This window comes from Electrona antarctica, assembly GCF_951216825.1.
Source record: "Electrona antarctica genome assembly, chromosome: 17".
In the NCBI taxonomy this organism is placed as follows: Eukaryota; Metazoa; Chordata; class Actinopteri; order Myctophiformes; family Myctophidae; genus Electrona; species Electrona antarctica.
In genome coordinates, this window is record NC_136798.1 from 3,343,549 (window position 1) to 3,362,050 (window position 18,502).

The following is an 18,502-nucleotide window of genomic DNA, read 5'->3' on the forward strand; positions in this document are numbered from 1 at the left end:
CAATAGACTTCACACTTGCTTGTCCACGAGATGTCTCATTACTATGTCATTCACCATAGCAATTAAGAAGCTATAAACATCACAGTATGCTATATATAGTTAAATATGGTCAATCGAAAACTGTTCTTCTTGAAAATATATAATATACATAATGATTTAATGTGCGCCTTTTATCCCAGACAGTCAATGCTACGGTCGAAGAACCTATCCTTTGTGTTCTCAAAATGTACCTTGAATGTGTAGGCTATATGCAGTGTGCACACACACACACACACACACACACACACACACACACACACACACACACACACACACACACACACACACACACACACACACACACACACACACACACACACACACACACACACACACACACACACACACACACACACACACACACAGTCTCCCTCATGTCATCTGTGTTTTATTCATACTGTGTAGATGATTGTGTTGTGGAAGCAGCATCAGCATATTATTCTCAGACAGAGGAGACCAGCGTTGGTGGAGTCTGATTATGGCCGATGCTCCAGGCATCACTTTGATAAACAGACAATCTCTGCTCATAAATAATTGAAACGTCCACTTTTAAACCTCATTTATAGCCAGTCGCACGACGGTGTCTCTAATTGAAAATAACAGATTTTCAAGCTAACAATGCCATGCAATGCAATGTATTGTGTCGGCTTGAAACCCAACGCCTCGACAGAGTATGAATTAAACCATTTTGACCTGAGATCAGATTCTAAAAATGTCTTCTACATCCTGACAGTTTTCTGAAAAAGCTGTTTCTATGTCAGTCGTTCTTCGATTTTTCAAAAATAGCAGATCTACAAGTTCATAGCGCGCCACTCGGTGGCGCGCTATGAGCTTGTAGATCTGCTATTTTTCAATAGCTAACACCAAAAGGGGTTCCCGCCCAAAATGGATTAAGCTTTATTTTTGTGAATACATGTAGTGTTGTGCAGTAATTGTTTTCTTGTTGGCACTCTTAGCTGTCACACTTGAGCAATGTGAATGATGATATAACAGTAAATTACCCATTAATGCAAGTTTGAAAGATAAATGCAAGGTGTGAAGAGACATCCAGACGTGGAAATATAATAATTATATAATAATATAATGTACTGTATAGGCTCCCTTGAAGGTTCCCTTTTGAACAGAATTCCATGAGGCAAACAACATGTCAGGCGATGCTACAGTATTAAATCCCTTGGAAATATCTACTGTAATTGAATGCTAATAATACCAACAAATAATGGCAATAAGCAATAATTTAAATGATAGTTGGGTTCACGACGCTGGTGCTGTGCTGTGCATCTGTAAAGGTGATGATGATGATGATTTTATCTACTATATGCTACTATATACTAAGGCTGCACAATATCTTTATCGTATCGTTATCGAGGTATGAAAATATCAGTATCGCAAAAAGTGTGTGTGTGTGTGTGCGCTCGCCCAGCAGTCTGCTGTCACACAGGCGGATATGTTGATCTGACCCACAATTCCAAAGCGCCAGTGCTCGCCCAGCAGTCTGCCGTCACCCATGGTGTCTTACTGGTATTAGTACTTTGACTTAAATAAGATTTTGACTGCAGGACCTGTACTTGTAACCAAGTATTTGGTGCTGCGGTAGTGCTACTTTTTTACTGAAGTCCAAAATCAGAGTACTTCCTCCACCACCATGGATAATGGGCAGCCATTATCCATCGTTGACCTTTGCTGGCCTTATAAGTCGTTTCTCAGCCCTCCTTTTTCTGTCTTTCAAAGATTTCCTCTTAAAACCAGCAGCAATGATGTCATGTTTGCTTTCTCTGTTTTCCCAGACAGGCTAGATGGCTTACTGCTTTATTATACTCCGTATATATTGGTGTATATGGTAGAGGCGCATCTACAATAAGGCGAGGGCAGGCGTCCGCCTGTCCAAATCCATTTCTGGCCTGGCCAAAATCCATACAATGAGACAAAAAAGAGGACAAAAACAAGACATGAGCCCAGGCGGTGGCGTAACCGTCTGGGCACCCGACTGGTGATCCAGTCGCAGTGTGCCGCGGGTTCGACTCCCGAGCCCGACACGGCCTTTACTGCATGTCTTCCCCCATCTCTCTCCCGTTTCCTGTCAGCCTACTGTCTGTCCCTTCAAAAACCAATAACAAGGCGTAAGCCGCAAAAAAAATATCTTTAAAACACAAAAAAACAAGACATGAGAACTATTAGTGGACAGCTGATTGACCGTCGGGTGATGCATGCCTTTCAGCCTTTGTATCCTACTCGTCTGGCAGGTATATCTCTTTGAAAACCTTTAGTGCTACGATTGTGCGCGGGGAGACGACAATTAACACATCTTGCCTGCCCAAAATGTAATTCTTGCCTGCCCAAAATGTAATTCTTGCCTGTCCAAAATGTCATTCTTGCCTGTCCAAAATGTCATTCTTGCCTGTCCAAAATGTCATTCTTGCCTGCCCAAAATGTAATTCTTGCCTGCCCAAAATGTAATTCTTGCCTGTCCAAAATGTAATTCTTGCCTGTCCAAAATGTAATTCTTGCCTGTCCAAAATGTAATTCTTGCCTGTCCAAAATGTAATTCTTGCCTGTCCTAAATGTAATTTTTGCCTGTCCAAAATGTAATTCTTGCCTGCCCAAAATGTAATTCTTGCCTGTCCAAAATGTAATTCTTGCCTGTCCAAAATGTAATTCTTGCCTGCCCAAAATGTAATTCTTGCCTGCCCAAAATGTAATTCTTGCCTGTCCAAAATGTAATTCTTGCCTGTCCAAAATGTAATTCTTGCCTGTCCAAAATGTAATTCTTGCCTGTCCAAAATGTAATTCTTGCCTGTCCAAAATGTAATTCTTGCCTGCCCAAAATGTAATTCTTGCCTGTCCAAAATGTAATTCTTGCCTGCCCAAAATGTAATTCTTGCCTGTCCAAAATGTAATTCTTGCCTGTCCAAAATGTAATTCTTGCCTGTCCAAAATGTAATTCTTGCCTGCCCAAAATGTAATTCTTGCCTGTCCAAAATGTAATTCTTGCCTGTCCAAAATGTAATTCTTGCCTGTCCAAAATGTAATTCTTGCCTGTCCAAAATGTAATTCTTGCCTGTCCAAAATGTAATTCTTGCCTGTCCAAAATGTAATTCTTGCCTGTCCAAAATGTAATTCTTGCCTGTCCAAAATGTAATTCTTGCCTGCCCAAAATGTAATTCTTGCCTGTCCAAAATGTAATTCTTGCCTGCCCAAAATGTAATTCTTGCCTGTCCAAAATGTAATTCTTGCCTGCCCAAAATGTAATTCTTGCCTGTCCAAAATGTAATTCTTGCCTGTCCAAAATGTAATTCTTGCCTGTCCAAAATGTAATTCTTGCCTGTCCAAAATGTAATTCTTGCCTGTCCAAAACGTAATTCTTGCCTGTCCAAAATGTAATTCTTGCCTGTCCAAAATGTAATTCTTGCCTGTCCAAAATGTAATTCTTGCCTGTCCAAAATGTAATTCCTGGAAACGCCACTGGTATGTAGTCAGCCAAGTACACAGTAAAACCCTTATAGAGTTCCAAAAGTGTACAGATGTAACCAAACAGAGTTAAATGAACACTGGGATTGTACTGTGCAGGCAGTGTACAGTATACATCTTCTCTGTGCACAGTTTTCTTGCGCCCAGTCATTACTTAGTGTACTATTGTTGGAGATTTGTTGTATACTTTGTATAGGTTTCTTGATATGTGTCATAGTCACTGGCCTCTTGGCCAGTTCCCACTTGCAAAAGAGACTCAATGTGTTTCTACTGGTTAAATAAAGGTTAAATAAAAACATAATAAAAAAGTGGCGGGACAGCTGAGCTGGGTTGTCTTAGGGCCTGAGGGGGGGGGGGGGGGGGGGGGGGGGGGTGTCATGGGCACAGCTGGCCAACGGTGATCCATTAGTTACCGTACACACCAGGGACATGTGCACATAGACATCAAAGGGGGCTTCAGCCCCTGCCCTTTTACCCGTCTGTAAAACAACTGCCCTTTCCAGACCACGAATGGCGCTTTTACTACATGGTGAAAGAAATGCAAATGCACTCCTCTCCTTTCCATGCCATGCTGGAAGGCAGCATTCAGGAGAATTGCTTTTTTTTTTTTACAAAGTCTCCTGAACTTGAACGCAGCATTTTGCGTTGAACAAATTTGTTTCTAAATCCATGTCGTATACAACGCATCTCCACTAGCTAAAGAGTGCTGGGTTGCGCCCCGAAAATAGCTGATCTACAAGCTCTCAACACGTCGCAGCGTGACTCGTTGTGAGCTTGCATATCATATATTTTTGTTCAAAAGTGCCCTCTTACGGGATTTCAGCCCCTGCCCCTCTAACACTCTGCACGTCCCACACCATCACCATCACCATCACCACCCTTCAGGCTACAGGCAGGGAAGAGGTCTCTTCAAAACGTAGAAACTAAATCACCTGTAGATTTAGTCGACTGAAATCTCATGATATTTAGTCGACTAAAACTAGACTAAAACACTAAAACATTCTGGGTGACTAAAATGTGACTAAAACTAAATTAAAAACGTTTCAAAAGACTATAAATGACTAAAACTAAAATAGACATTTGCTGCCTAAAACAACACTGTCGTGTCCCGCGCTCTGGGCTGATACTGACAAGCCTCTCCGACCTACTTTATAATGACCCGCCCCAAAAATAGGCCAGGTTGACAGTGGTTAAGTCATTTTGGGCGGAAAACCCAATTTGGTTTTTCAAGCATTATGTTGTACTTTAGCTATTGAAAAATAGCAGATCTACAAGCTCATAGCGCGGCACCGAGTGCCGCGCTACGAACTTGTAGGTCTGCTATTTTTGAAAAATCGGGAAAATGTGGAACAAATCTTTGAATATATTCTTTCAGAGCCAAAGTTTTTAACTCAAATCTTTGCTTCTGGGAGGAGGTCACTGGAACAACATATTTTCAGATGGTGGTCGGCGGCCAATTACATATAATCCTTGACATGAAGATGTTTGAGAACCACTGACACAGAAACATGGGTTTTTTCCAGTAAACTGTCAGGATTTAGAAGACATTTTGTAGAATCGTTCCTAGGTCAAAATGGGTTAAGTCTGTCAGTGGGTTTTGTAAGTATCTGTGCTTCTGTCTCTCTCTGACACCACCTCTGATAGGGATGCTTCTGTCTGTCTGTGCTTCTGTCTCTCTGACACCACCTCTGATAGGGATGCTTCTGTCTGTCTGTGCTTCTGTCTCTCTGACACCACCTCTGATAGGGATGCTTGTCTGTCTGTCTGTGCTTCTGTCTCTCTGACACCACCTCTGATAGGGATGCTTCTGTCTGTCTGTGCTTCTGTCTCTCTGACACCACCTCTGATAGGGATGCTTCTGTCTGTCTGTGCTTCTGTCTCTCTGACACCACCTCTGATAGGGATGCTTCTGTCTGTCTGTGCTTCTGTCTCTCTGACACCACCTCTGATAGGGATGCTTCTGTCTGTCTGTGCTTCTGTCTCTCTGACACCACCTCTGATAGGGATGCTTCTGTCTGTCTGTGCTTCTGTCTCTCTGACACCACCTCTGATAGGGATGCTTCTGTCTGTGCTGTGCTTCTGTCTCTCTGACACAGCCTCTGATATAGGGATGCTTCTGTCTGTCTGTGCTTCTGTCTCTCTGACACAGCCTCTGATATAGGGATGCAGGGACAATAATCCTTATTATCTTTTCCCGCCTTGTGTACTTGAACCTCTTTTCTGTCTCTACACCAAATATCTTCCCCACAAAATAGCAGATCTACAAACGGGAAAAGGTGCATTTATATAGCGCTTCATACGTTCACCCATACATTCATACACTGATGGTGGAGGACAACAGCACATCGGGAGCAATTAGGGGTTCAGAGTCTTGCTCAAGGACACTTTGACACTAACTCTGGGGGAGCCCGGGTTCGAACTGGCAACCTTGCGCTCTGTTCCCATCCTGCCGCAGTCATGTAATCATGAAAATGTGGCGCAAATCGTTGAATAATATATTCTTTCACAGCGAATGTTTTTAACTCAAATCTTTGCTTCTGGGGGCGGGTCCCTGGAACAACATCTTTTCAGATGGGGGTCGGCGGCCAATTACATATAATTCTGGGGATCCTTGACATGAAAATGTTTGAGAACGACTGACGTAGAAACATAGGGTTTACAGAAAACTGTCAGGATTTAGAAGTCATTAAGTAGAATCGTCCTCAGAGCAAATAGTTTTGCCACAATAACAGTGACATGAAAGGTTCTTATCGTGCCATCCCCTGCAGTCTCTAAAGACGAGTCCTCGCCTATTTCTGGCACACTTTTTCACTTGTTTTCTCTCTCGTATGAATTACATATAGTAATGGCTGCTGATTGCAGCTTTGTGCTGCCTGTAGGCCCCGGAGGTAATAAAATATACACTGACAGGCTGCTCTGTGTGTGTGTGTGTGTGTGTGTGTGTGTGTGTGTGTGTGTGTGTGTGTGTGTGTGTCACTCGTCTGCCAACACGCAGACAAAAACCTGTGAAAGCTCTTTTGTATTTGGGAGAGTTCGGTGCCTCGTCTTGTATGGTATGGTCAGTGACTCAACCTCAGCATACAGTACTCCTGTCCAAATTAAATTACTTAACTACAAGTGCTAGTTGCTCTGTCAAATTTGTTCTCGAGTAGAAGTTTACTGCAATACCCGAGTATTCAAAAGTATTCTAAGTAAAAAAAAAAAGAAAAAAAAAAAGGTTTCATATCAATGCATTGCTGTGTTAATATTTAGACATTTCCATCTGTAATACTCTCATGATTTGTACGTTTCAAGGAAGTGGCTTTTTTTGTTGACTCAATAACAATATTGGAGTGTTTTCAAGCGGATTTTCATGGATCAAAAGGCGCAAATACTTCGGTGTTATGCTCCAAAGGTAATTAAACAATCCCGGCAGCCTCTGTATCATATATTAATATAAAGCCGTCAAAGTGTTAATTTGACAGTACAAACTGTGATTGAGAACCTGGATAATACTGCACATTTTCTCACATCTTGCCTTTTTACAGTTTCCATTTCTAACCTGAAAATGTATAGCAATCCTGTTTGTCTGTTTTTTACCATGCCTCTCATTATACACAAAATGGATTTATAAATTCCCGGTGGAGGCTTTCTGTGGAAGGAACCAAGATTAGCAGGATGTCTAATCAGAGCCTTTTGAACAAGAAAAAAGAAGCGTATATATTTGGAGGGCGCAGGAATGCCTTTTTGGCATTACTGAGGGGAGATCGCCTTGGGAATATCTAATCAAACAGCATTATGGAATCTCAGAATGCATACAGTATGTTGATTCATTTTAGGAGCCATGAATAATGTTCCACTGACTTCTGATCATGTTCCTGACTTGGACCTGACTTACTGTACGGTGTACGCATTGCACACAGACAGGCACGTGCAGAGAGTGTTAGGGAGGCAGGGGCTGACATCTCGTAACTTTTGGACAAAAACAGCGAAAATAGCAGATCTGATAGCTCTCAACGCGTCGCAGCGCGACACGTTGTGTCAACTTGGGAACCTAATGATATACGTTGTCATAGCACCCGTCAGCCGGTGTCCCACATGGAGATCTGTGTATGTGCCTGTGTGTGAAGACTACAAACTGAAAAGTGTATTTGGCAATCAATTCGGCCCACTGGCAGAGCCTGATTGGTTGAGCCTCAATTAGCTGAGGCAGAGGCTGGAAATTGCCAAGGAGTTGGCCTCATTAGGCCCACTGGCAGAGCCTGGCCCAGGTGAAAGGAGTTGGCCTCATTAGGCCCACTGGCAGAGCCTTTTGTGGTGGTTCTGGAGAAGCGTGGGTCCGACCGACTCGATACCGGGCACTGCACTCCCTGTGGGGGTGTGGAACGCGTGTGTCGAATTTGAAGTCGGTGGGTCAAACGGTTCGCGAGTTACGTGCATTACAACCGTACACACACACACACACACACACGCACGTACGCACGCAGAGACGTGACGCATTTATAGTAGGATGAAAAGTATTAACAAGAGCTTGAGACTAAATAATAAACTACATTGGATCCATTGGAACAGTCTTTTCCCCATTTACTGAGAGAGAGGCAAGTTCTTGGATAATTATGAGGTTTCTGACAGCGACAATTTAGCCGTAGGTGCTTGGGGAGGGCTAAGAGAATTATGAGGTTTCTGACAGCGACAATATTCGTAGGTGCTTGGGGAGGGCTGAGAGAATTATGAGGTTTCTGACAGCGACAATATAGCCGTAGGTGCTTGGGGAGGGCTGAGAGAATTATGAGGTTTCTGACAGCGACAATATAGCCGTAGGTGCTTGGGGAGGGCTAAGAGAATTATGAGGTTTCTGACAGCGACAATATAGCCGTAGGTGCTTGGGGAGGGCTGAGAGAATTATGAGGGATAAACAGCACCCCAGTAACAGACTTGTTCATGCTGATGTGGACTGGTAAGCACTTCAGGGGTCTCACAGGGGGGCTTATAGAAAGAGCTGTTCCCTGCAGCTGTCAGCTGCAGCTACAACAATAATAATAATAAGTGTAATAATAATAATAATAATGTATTATGTATAAGTGAGTGACTATCATTCCCTCTTTCACCTTAATCTTGATCTTGAATGAGCCACCATTACAGAATTGTTGTGCCCTTGTCCAGTTTCTATATCCTACAACAGGAATATAATATAATGCGCTGTTCAAATGGAAAGGAGCCAGCTTAGGCGGTTCGGGCATCTGGTTAGAAATGGATGCCTCTCGGGCATCTCCCTAGGGAGGTCCTCGAGGCACGTCCCACTGGGAGGAGACCCCCGGGGCATCTGGTTAGGATGCCTCTCGGGCGTCTCCCTAGGGAGGTCCTCGAGGCACGTCCCGCTGGGAGGAGACCCCCGGGGCATCTGGTTAGGATGCCTCTCGGGCGTCTCCCTAGGGAGGTCCTCGAGGCACGTCCCACTGGGAGGAGACCCCGGGGCATCTGGTTAGGAATGGATGCCTCTCGGGCGTCTCCCTAGGGAGGTCCTCGACGCACGTCCCACTGGGAGGAGACCCCCGGGGGCAGACCAAGGTGCAGTTAGAGGAAACACATCAACTCACTGGCCTTGGAACGCCTCGGGATCCCCCGGGAGGAAGTCACTCTGGAGAGGAATGTCTGGAGCTCTCTGGTGGAGCCGTTTCCCCCGCGACCCGACTACGGATAAGCGGTTGAAGATGGATGGATGGATGTTCAAATGGAATTGAGCTTTCATTATCATCCATGTGTCTGTTAGTGTGCTCTAGTCATGCATTGCATTGAGGTGTTGAAGGTGATTTGATGTACGTGTCAGCTCTCATTTACACCTGTAGTTGTCAGACAAACTGTGAAATTAATCCAGTACAAACATGAATTGGTTTTAGGTTGTTTTTTATAACATGGCCAACGAGCCATTCACGTTTTCCAACCCACGTCATTGTGTACTGAAAATAAGAACAGGAGAGTGGTATTTAACTGCTTTGTGTGTCTGTGTGGAGGAGGTTGTGTTGGGTTTTTGTGTGTCTGTGTGGAGGAGATTGTGTTGGGTTTTTGTGTGTCTGTGTGGAGGAGATTGTGTTGGGTTTTTGTGTCTGTGTGGAGGAGATTGTTACATAAATGTAACAATAACAGATAAGGGAAGGCTCGAAGACCAATTTGTTGGAAATATTTAAGATATAACCAATTTGTTGCATAAAAAATGCAGAAGGGACAATTAATGATTCACTAATGATATAAAGGACTGTATAATACTGAAACTATAAAAATACTTTTAAGAAAGTAATCAGAGAGTACAAATAAATACTCCGCACCACAATGGTAAAAAATGGTTACCAAACCTTTTAGATGACAAAGTTCACAATTAGCTTTAACAGGATTACTATCAATATCCAAATGTTACCTAAAGCAGGAAATACTCTTTTAGAAAAATACCTTAAGTACCCAATAAAAAGATGAGACCACCAGGAAGAAGGATTGTCCAGTCAGAGCAAATATGGTTTGTCGATTCATTTTCAGATCAGAGAGACAGAACAGATACCCACATACAGCCAAATTACAAAATCTCTCCCCCTGTGCCACAGAATGCACAGGGTTGTCTCTCTCGGACGCATCATGTCCCAGGCATTTAATACTGTAGATCACGTCAGTTGTTGATAAACGTTCATTGGCTGAATAGATGTTCATTTCCGCAATATGCCACGCTGGCGCTGGTTGTCGAGCGCTCATTGGACCAGCACATGGATGATGAGACTGGTATCATGACAGCTTCCTTGGTTCCGTCATTGAGGGCCATAAACCGGGAAAGCACAGAGGCTGGCGTTGCTATGGCAACCTGAAGATAACATTCTTTCCCTGCTAGCTGTAAACTTTCGACAGAGAGAAATACTCCTATCTACTTTTCTCACTAGGCACCAAGGTCAAATACATGCAGTCTCATCTCAAAATAGACCTCTCAGTATGCGAGTTAACTTTGACTGGGGACAGACATTATGGAGACTGAATAAGGAGTCAACAAGATATTAAATCTGAATGTGGCGTCAGGAAATCCATAATATAAATATGATAAAATAATATAAAGGATAAGATGAACAACCCGGAGTAAACAGGCAGTAGGCTATGAGTAAACTGATGATAAAAGGGCAAGATGACAAAATATGACCTATATGGAACACGGTCTGGGCCAAACGGAACATTTAAACAATTCCATCCACCAAAATAACAGATCTACAATAACTCAAAATTATCTATCAGAGATTGTGTTGGGTTTTTGTGTGTCTGTGTGGAGGAGATTGTGTTGGGTTTTTGTGTGTCTGTGTGGAGGAGATTGTGTTGGGTTTTTGTGTGTCTGTGTGGAGGAGATTGTGTTGGGTTTTTTGTGCGTCTGTGTGCAGGTGGTGGTTAGGTTAGGTGTAGTAGGTGTGCTGGTTTAAAAAGATGGAAGTCAAAGGAAAGTACGTGCTACATGTAGTTAAGCTGTTAGTTGTGGAAAAATGTATTGAATACTATCTATTATACAAAACATGTACGCAACCCAATACCCAAAGTCACCAGCTACTACGTCACTGACACGCTGGGTGCCGAAGCCGAAGCAGGAGCAACACACACTGCAACAACACACTAACACGTCACAGACTTACCCTCCGCGTCGATCCACGGCTATCTCCTCATGTCGCGCCGCACGCCCACACTCAACACCACCCGCGTAAACATTGTCATTGCACTGCCACTAAAGCCGCCTCCCGTCCAGACTCACAAATAATATCAATACCAATAATAAACACAAACACGCCACAAGCACTGACACCCCCGCCTAATTTGTTGCCACGTCTATGAAAACAAGCACAGAAAAAATGCCATTCAACACGCTACTTACACACACTACCACTCGCTTACAATATGCGGACCTGGCAACACTACATTTCCTCTCCCATTTGCTCAAAGCCCACCACGTGACCCACACACACACATACCAAAAGTAGACGAAGAAGAACTACACACCGCACACACTGATTCTAACTTGGACACTTACAATCATGCACACACGACCGCGTCGACACCTGGCGTGGTACAAGCGGGACAAACCGAGGCGCATATATGGATAACAACAACAACACCAACACTACACGCACGCGCTGCAACAACACACAGCTACGTACAGTGTGTGTGTGTGTGCGTGCGCGGGGGGGGAATTTGGATCGCCTCGCGATGCAGCGCAAATGGCACTACACTACACAGGCCTCGACAGTGCGACTAGGTACTCGCATTTGCGACTTAAAATATCACCGTGCGAGTTGTACAATTCACTTTGTAGCACCGGTGCGACTACACAATCCGATCTTTAAAGCTAAAAGTTGCGCAGTTCACATCCAACAGAATGTGTCACTCTCTCGGTTCTGCACCGCTGCTGGAGAAGTATAGCACTGTCGACGGCAGCGCAACTAATCCCCCCCCCCCCCACACACACCCCAGAGAGGGAGGACAGAGAAGAGAGCGAGAGAGAGAGAGAGCACACACGTCTTCACCCCAGCGAGGGAGGGAGACAGAGAGAAAGGGAGAGAGATAGAGAAACACACAGCTTTCCAGTCCTTACATTTTTTTCTCCAATTGACCAGCAGAAAAGTGAGCAAACTCTAATCCACATTGTTAGACAAAGTAGTGTGCCCTGAAACTTTCTTGGAAATGTGCATGTTGCCTGCACTGGCAGCCAGCCGCGATGTAAGATGAGCCTGTGCATTTCACGGTTTTCACCCTATATAACTTGAACGCATAGGCAATCCAGTCAAGACCATTAATTAATGACAGCTGTGTAGGGGTGACGATTGCGTGATGCTTCTATGTACAGGATTCTATAGGTCACCACTTTTGGTGTGACACACACACGGCTTCTGTTTACAATGCGTTGTCAACACGTGCTGAGTTGACAAAGACTGACACATTTAGGAGAACACTGATAGTTTATCCAGTAAAAAGCAGTTTCATGTGTGCTTATTTTAATTTAATTTGCTTTAATGTGAAAATAAAATACAACAAATAATAATAATACCCATCCGTTACTACATGTGAAGGGCACAATACTGGGTTTAAAAACACAGCTGAAACATGAAGTGGAGTCTGTCAAATCTCGCAATTTCCTTCTTCCCATTGCGCTGCAACAGAACTAGGATGAGCCGCCCGAAGGGCGGCGAAATTCTAGTACTATACATACAGCAAGCATTTTCTGGATTCATTTAATTTGTCCCTGTATGTTATAATACCAATGCATACTCAAGGAGCCAGTGTGTGTGTGTGTGTGTGTGTGTGTGTGTGTGTGTGTGTGTGTGTGTGTGTGTGTGTGTGTGTGTGTGTGTGTGTGTGTGTTGAACAACAAAACCGTTATAAGTGAAGGCGCGCTCTAACTCAGGGAGTCAAGTTGAGTCTCTGTTGCTGATGGGTGCAGATTCTTGAAGATCAATGGAAAATGGGGAATATCCGCATTCTCTTGTATAAAGTTTGAGTTTCTTTATTTCATGAAAACACATGCAGCAGCAGCTCCACCTAGAGAAACGAAACGCGTTTCGACACGCAGGCCTACCTCAACGTTTCAAACTCCTGTTTGTGTTTTGACCCATCAGGGACCCGTAAATAATGGGGTAATCAAATCTGATTTCTATCCACAAAGTTTCTTTCTGTATCGTCATGTTTTTCTGAGGCAGGTTGAACCGTGACTGCGGAGACTCATGCCTTGCCTCTCATTTCTTTGTCATTAGCACCAGCAGCGCTACAGCAGCAGTTGTTGTTTTCCTTCAAGAAAACTCGTGTTGAACAACAAACACCATATCAAATATTTAGTAATGTGACTGTGAACCAAGAAGTACTTGGCATTGATGCTGCCATTTGTAGCATAGTATACTAGCCTCTTTACAAAACATGACAGCGTTTGGTTTTCTGGCACAAAATGTGCTTTTAACCCATTCCGGGGCGGGAACCCCTTTTGGTGTTTCAAGCATTATGTTATACTTTAGCTACTGAAAAATAGCAGATCTACAAGCTCGTAGCGCGGCACCGAGTGCCGCGCTATGAGCTTGTAGATCTGCCATTTTTGAAAAAAGTACCTTTTATACGTGTGAGCTCAGAGTGCTTCCACTATAAGGAAAGTAGGTTTTCTAAAGACACAGCCCGCCTTTGTATTGGTGAGAAGCAAAAACGTTCTTTTTATTTACGCTATAAAGACGAGAGGCTGGTCTGCATTTATAGCGAGCCCCAGAAGTCATCGGTAACAGTTCTAAATGCAACGGCATTAGAGCTATGGACCAGAGCTACACGTGTCCATACTGTGGGTTTTTAGTGTTAGTCTGTGACGCGACGGGCCAGAGTTCACAATTCACATATTATTTCCTACCATTGCTGTCATGGTCGTACCTTAAAGCTACCTGATTTATGGCAAAATAAATAGTTATGGCAAAACTTAACTTAAATAATAATCACTATTATGGGTCCATAAAACATTTATTCAGCTCTTTTGAATGCATTAATTGCATACACTATTCGGTTATATATTTTCTGCCTATTTGGGCCGAAAACCGAATAGGCCGAAAATGCATTTTTAGCCATTTTCTGCCGAATATTTTCTGTGGCCAAATATTCAGTGCATCATTCACTACTAGTACTACTATGCTACGGTACTACAACTAGCAGTATAAAGGCCAAGCAGAATGGTTCCCACGCAGTCAGTGGTGATGTAAGAATAAATGCTACATGACGCATTGATAAATATTTTAGATTGCCTTTGTTGAACATGTCATGAAAAAAAGAAAAGAAAACATTGCACTGATGCTAACGTTGCTGCGCTAATGACGCCTCTGGATGATCACAGCCGTTTCAGTGTGAAGAAAATGAAGTTGAGCTTGTAGATAGGCTATTTTTGCCAAATGTTCACCTATTATTACATTCCTAGAATAGGAACGGTGGGGTTCGTGTGGTTAACGGCCTTATTTGCACACTCTCAGAGGAGGTGTGATCTAGTCATTCATTGACAGTTAGGTCCAGGGCAGGGTGGCAGGGTGACAGGGTGGCAGGGTGACAGGGTGGCAGGGTGACAGGGTGGCAGGGTCAACAGGGTGGCAGGGTGGCAGGGTGACAGGGTGGCAGGGTGACAGGGTGGCAGGGTCAACAGGGTGGCAGGGTCAACAGGGTGGCAGGGTCAACAGGGTGGCAGGGTCAACAGGGTGGCAGGGTCAGGGCAGGGTGACAGGGTGGCAGGGCCAGGGCAGGGTGACAGGGTGGCAGGGCCAGGGCAGGGTGACAGGGTGGCAGGGTGACAGGGTGGCAGGGTGGCAGGGTCAACAGGGTGGCAGGGTCAACAGGGTGGCAGGGTCAACAGGGTGGCAGAGTCAACAGGGTGGCAGGGCCAGGGCAGGGTGACAGGGTGGCAGGGCCAGGGCAGGGTGACAGGGTGGCAGGGTGACAGGGTGGCAGGGTGGCAGGGTCAACAGGGTGGCAGGGTCAACAGGGTGGCAGGGTCAACAGGGTGGCAGAGTCAACAGGGTGGCAGGGCCAGGGCAGGGTGACAGGGTGGCAGGGTGGCAGGCTGTATTCTCGTTGGGAGTATTTATTGCTGCTTCTCACTGCTGGAAGCAGTGCTGCAAAAATGACTCGCATACAGTAAGACGCCAGCCCAGTCAGGGAGACTGAGATAAATAATGACGCAAAGTTAAAGTTATTTGGGTCTTTGAATGAAAAACATTTGGTGCTGCAGTCCATGATGCCTACCCTACCCCCTGTATATCAATGTGAATCCAGTCCATGATGCCTACCCTACCCCCTGTATATCAATGTGAATCCAGTCCATGATGCCTACCCTACCCCCTGTATATCAATGTGAATCCAGTCCATGATGCCTACCCTACCCCCTCTATATCAATGTGAATCCAGTCCATGATGCCTACCCTACCCCCTCTATATCAATGTGAATCCAGTCCATGATGCCTACCCTACCCCCTGTATATCAATGTGAATCCAGTCCATGATGCCTATACCCTACCCCCTGTATATCAATGTGAATCCAGTCCATGATGCCTACCCTACCCTCTGTATATCAATGTGAATCCAGTCCATGATGCCTACCCTACCCCCTATATATCAATGTGAATGGGAATCACTTTACCCGTCTAGTACAATACCTACTGCACAAAAACATGTCTTATTGGTAGCATTAATTTATAGCAAACCATGTGTACCATGTTGAACCCATTCCAAATCCTTCACTTTTGGAAGCTCTAGTTCTTCTGGGAAAGGTTTTTCTGCCTCTCATCCCTTTTGGAGGCCCCGCCCCCAACTCTCCATGAACTCCATAGATTGTGAGTCCAGTGTGTCGTCGACAAAAAATGTTCGTCGACTACCTTTTTTCACTGACGAAAACTAAATGAAAACTAAGCTATTATGACTAAAACTAAGCTAAATGTATTGACAATTTCGTCAACAGATAGAAACTAGAGTAAAATGTTAGGAAGGGACTAGTGGACAAGAGATCCAGTATAAGTCATTTTAAACTTGGTTGCATGCTGAAAATAGCAGATCTACAAGTAGATCGGCTACTTTCAGCAAGTGCAAAATGAGCCATTACGACGGCCTCGAGGCCCGCCAAAACACATTTTAGTCGACTAAATTAACTGTAGATTTAGTCGACTAAAATCGTATGACATTTAGTCGACTAAAACTAGACTAACACTAAAACATTCTAGGTGACTAGAAATAGAATATGACTAAAACTAAATGAAGTTTCATTCCAAAGACTATGACGACTAAAACAAAAATAGAAATCTGCTGCCAAAAACAACACTGGTGGAGTCTCTGCAGACTCTGCGGCTCTGAAATCTAAATGTGAGTGTAGTGTTCAGAGATGGTAATATGTGGCAATACCCTCGTGCCCAAACTGTGACCTAGATTTATATTGTGGATCCCCACACTGACCACGGCATGCAGTCCAGACCAATACTGCTCTATAGTAAGAGTGCTCCGCTCCGCTCTGCGGCACACAGCACACACTGTGCTCCAGCCATGCGTATACAACAAAGCAGGGACGTGCAGAGAGTGTTAGAGGGGCAAGGGGCTGAAATCTAGTAAGAGAGGGCACTTTTGGACAAAAAAAATAGCGGAAAATAGCTTATCTACAAGCTCACAACGCGTCGCGCTGCGACGCGTTGTGAGCTTGTAGATCAGCTATTTTCGGGGGCGCAAGCCAGCACTATTTAGCTACTGGAGATGTAGCCTGGGGTCCACCTATGCTTTCTATGGCATATAGGCAGCTCCCGGCAGGATCCGCCGGGAGAATCTAGACGCAGCTGCGCGACATGAGACTAATTAATTAGAGCGACAGAGAGAGAGAGGAGTGTGTGTGTGTGTGTGTGTACGTGACGAGTGTGCGCGTCAATTTAACAAAGGTGCAGACGATCAGAAATCAGCAGAGAGTGATCGACGTTTGCGCTACTCTATGCCGAATTGAAGTGGACTTTCTTTTTTTCTCCCTGGAAATAAAAACGTCTGGGTTTCCAAAGCTAGTGGAGATGTGGCGTACGACATGGATTTAGAAACAAATCAGTTCAACGCAAAATACTACATGTGTTCAAGTTCAGGAGACTTTGGGGAGAAATAAAATCAATTCTGCTGCCTTCCGGCATGGCATGGAAAGGAGAGGAGTGGCATTTTGCATTTCTTTCACCACCATGTAGTAAACGCTGCATTCGTGGTCTGGAGAGGGCAGTTGTTTTATAGATGGGTTAAAGGGCAGGGGCTGAAGCCCCCTTTGATGTCTATGTGTGCACGTCCCTGCATACAACAAAAGAATCAGCAGCACTCTCTCTCTCTCTCTCTCCTCTCCCTCTCTCTCTCTCTCTCTTCCCTCTCCCTCTCCCTCTCTCTCTCTCTCTCTCTCTCTCTCTCTCTCCTGGTCACTTGTACTTACTTCCATTCTGACATATTTTCACCATGTGAGGCAGAGATTCCTCAAAATCAGCAGTTCTCACACTTTCAAGATTATAAAAATATAACTGTGTTAAAGCTCTAAGTGAGTCTCTGTGTGGGAGTATGCAAGTTACAGTATGATACGGGCAAACGTTCCCTAATAGGCAGAGATGACTCTTGTGGAGAACTTTTCAAGGTTATTCTGAAGGTCCTCGCTCATGTGTGTCTGTGTGTGTGTGCACGTGCGTGCGTGTATACAGTATATTATTATATATATTGCTATATATATATTGCTGGCAGAAACCAGCTTTCTCCATTTTTCTACTTTTTCGTTTTTTTTATAAATCAGTGCTATTGAACACCCTTTACGTCTGTGTGGCGGTGTTACAAATATTGAACTAATGCACTGGTGGTGCATTAGTTATTAGATAAGCATCCTGCATCATAGCCACGTTGTTTTGATAACGCTTGTTTAATAAACCAGACGTCTGTAAATCCGTCAAGATTTGAGCGAGTTACGAGTATTTTTGTTTGAGCTGCCTGCCATATAACATACTGTACTGTAGCACCTCAGCAAGATGGCCGCCGGGTGAACTACGTCTCTGAGACTCAGTCTTGAGCCATCTAGCCTTTATATATGTCTATGGCTGCTCGTATACCAAGAGGCAGGGCTTGCAAAATGCGAACAAGTAAAGGTCTGTGACTGTGTGATCATCATCATCTGACAGCTGGAAGTGTCAATTAGTGTCAATTATCTAATGTAATCCTGGGCGCTACACTTCCTCTGCCAACCTGGGGGGCAGCGGACTGACCTCATGCTTCCTTCTATGCATGAGGAGTCCAAGCTGCTTCTTTTCACCTGACAGGGGGGGAGTTTTCCCAGCCAGACGTAGCGCATGGAAGGAACACGTTATTCCGACCAGTTCCTTTCCCTCCATCAGGCTGACCAGGGGGAGGTAGTTTAGAGACCAGGATTACTGCATGTTTTTTGTGAGGGTACGTACCCTAGGCGGTTCTCTGACTTCTGACTAACCCCCCCCCCCCCACACACACACGCACGCACACA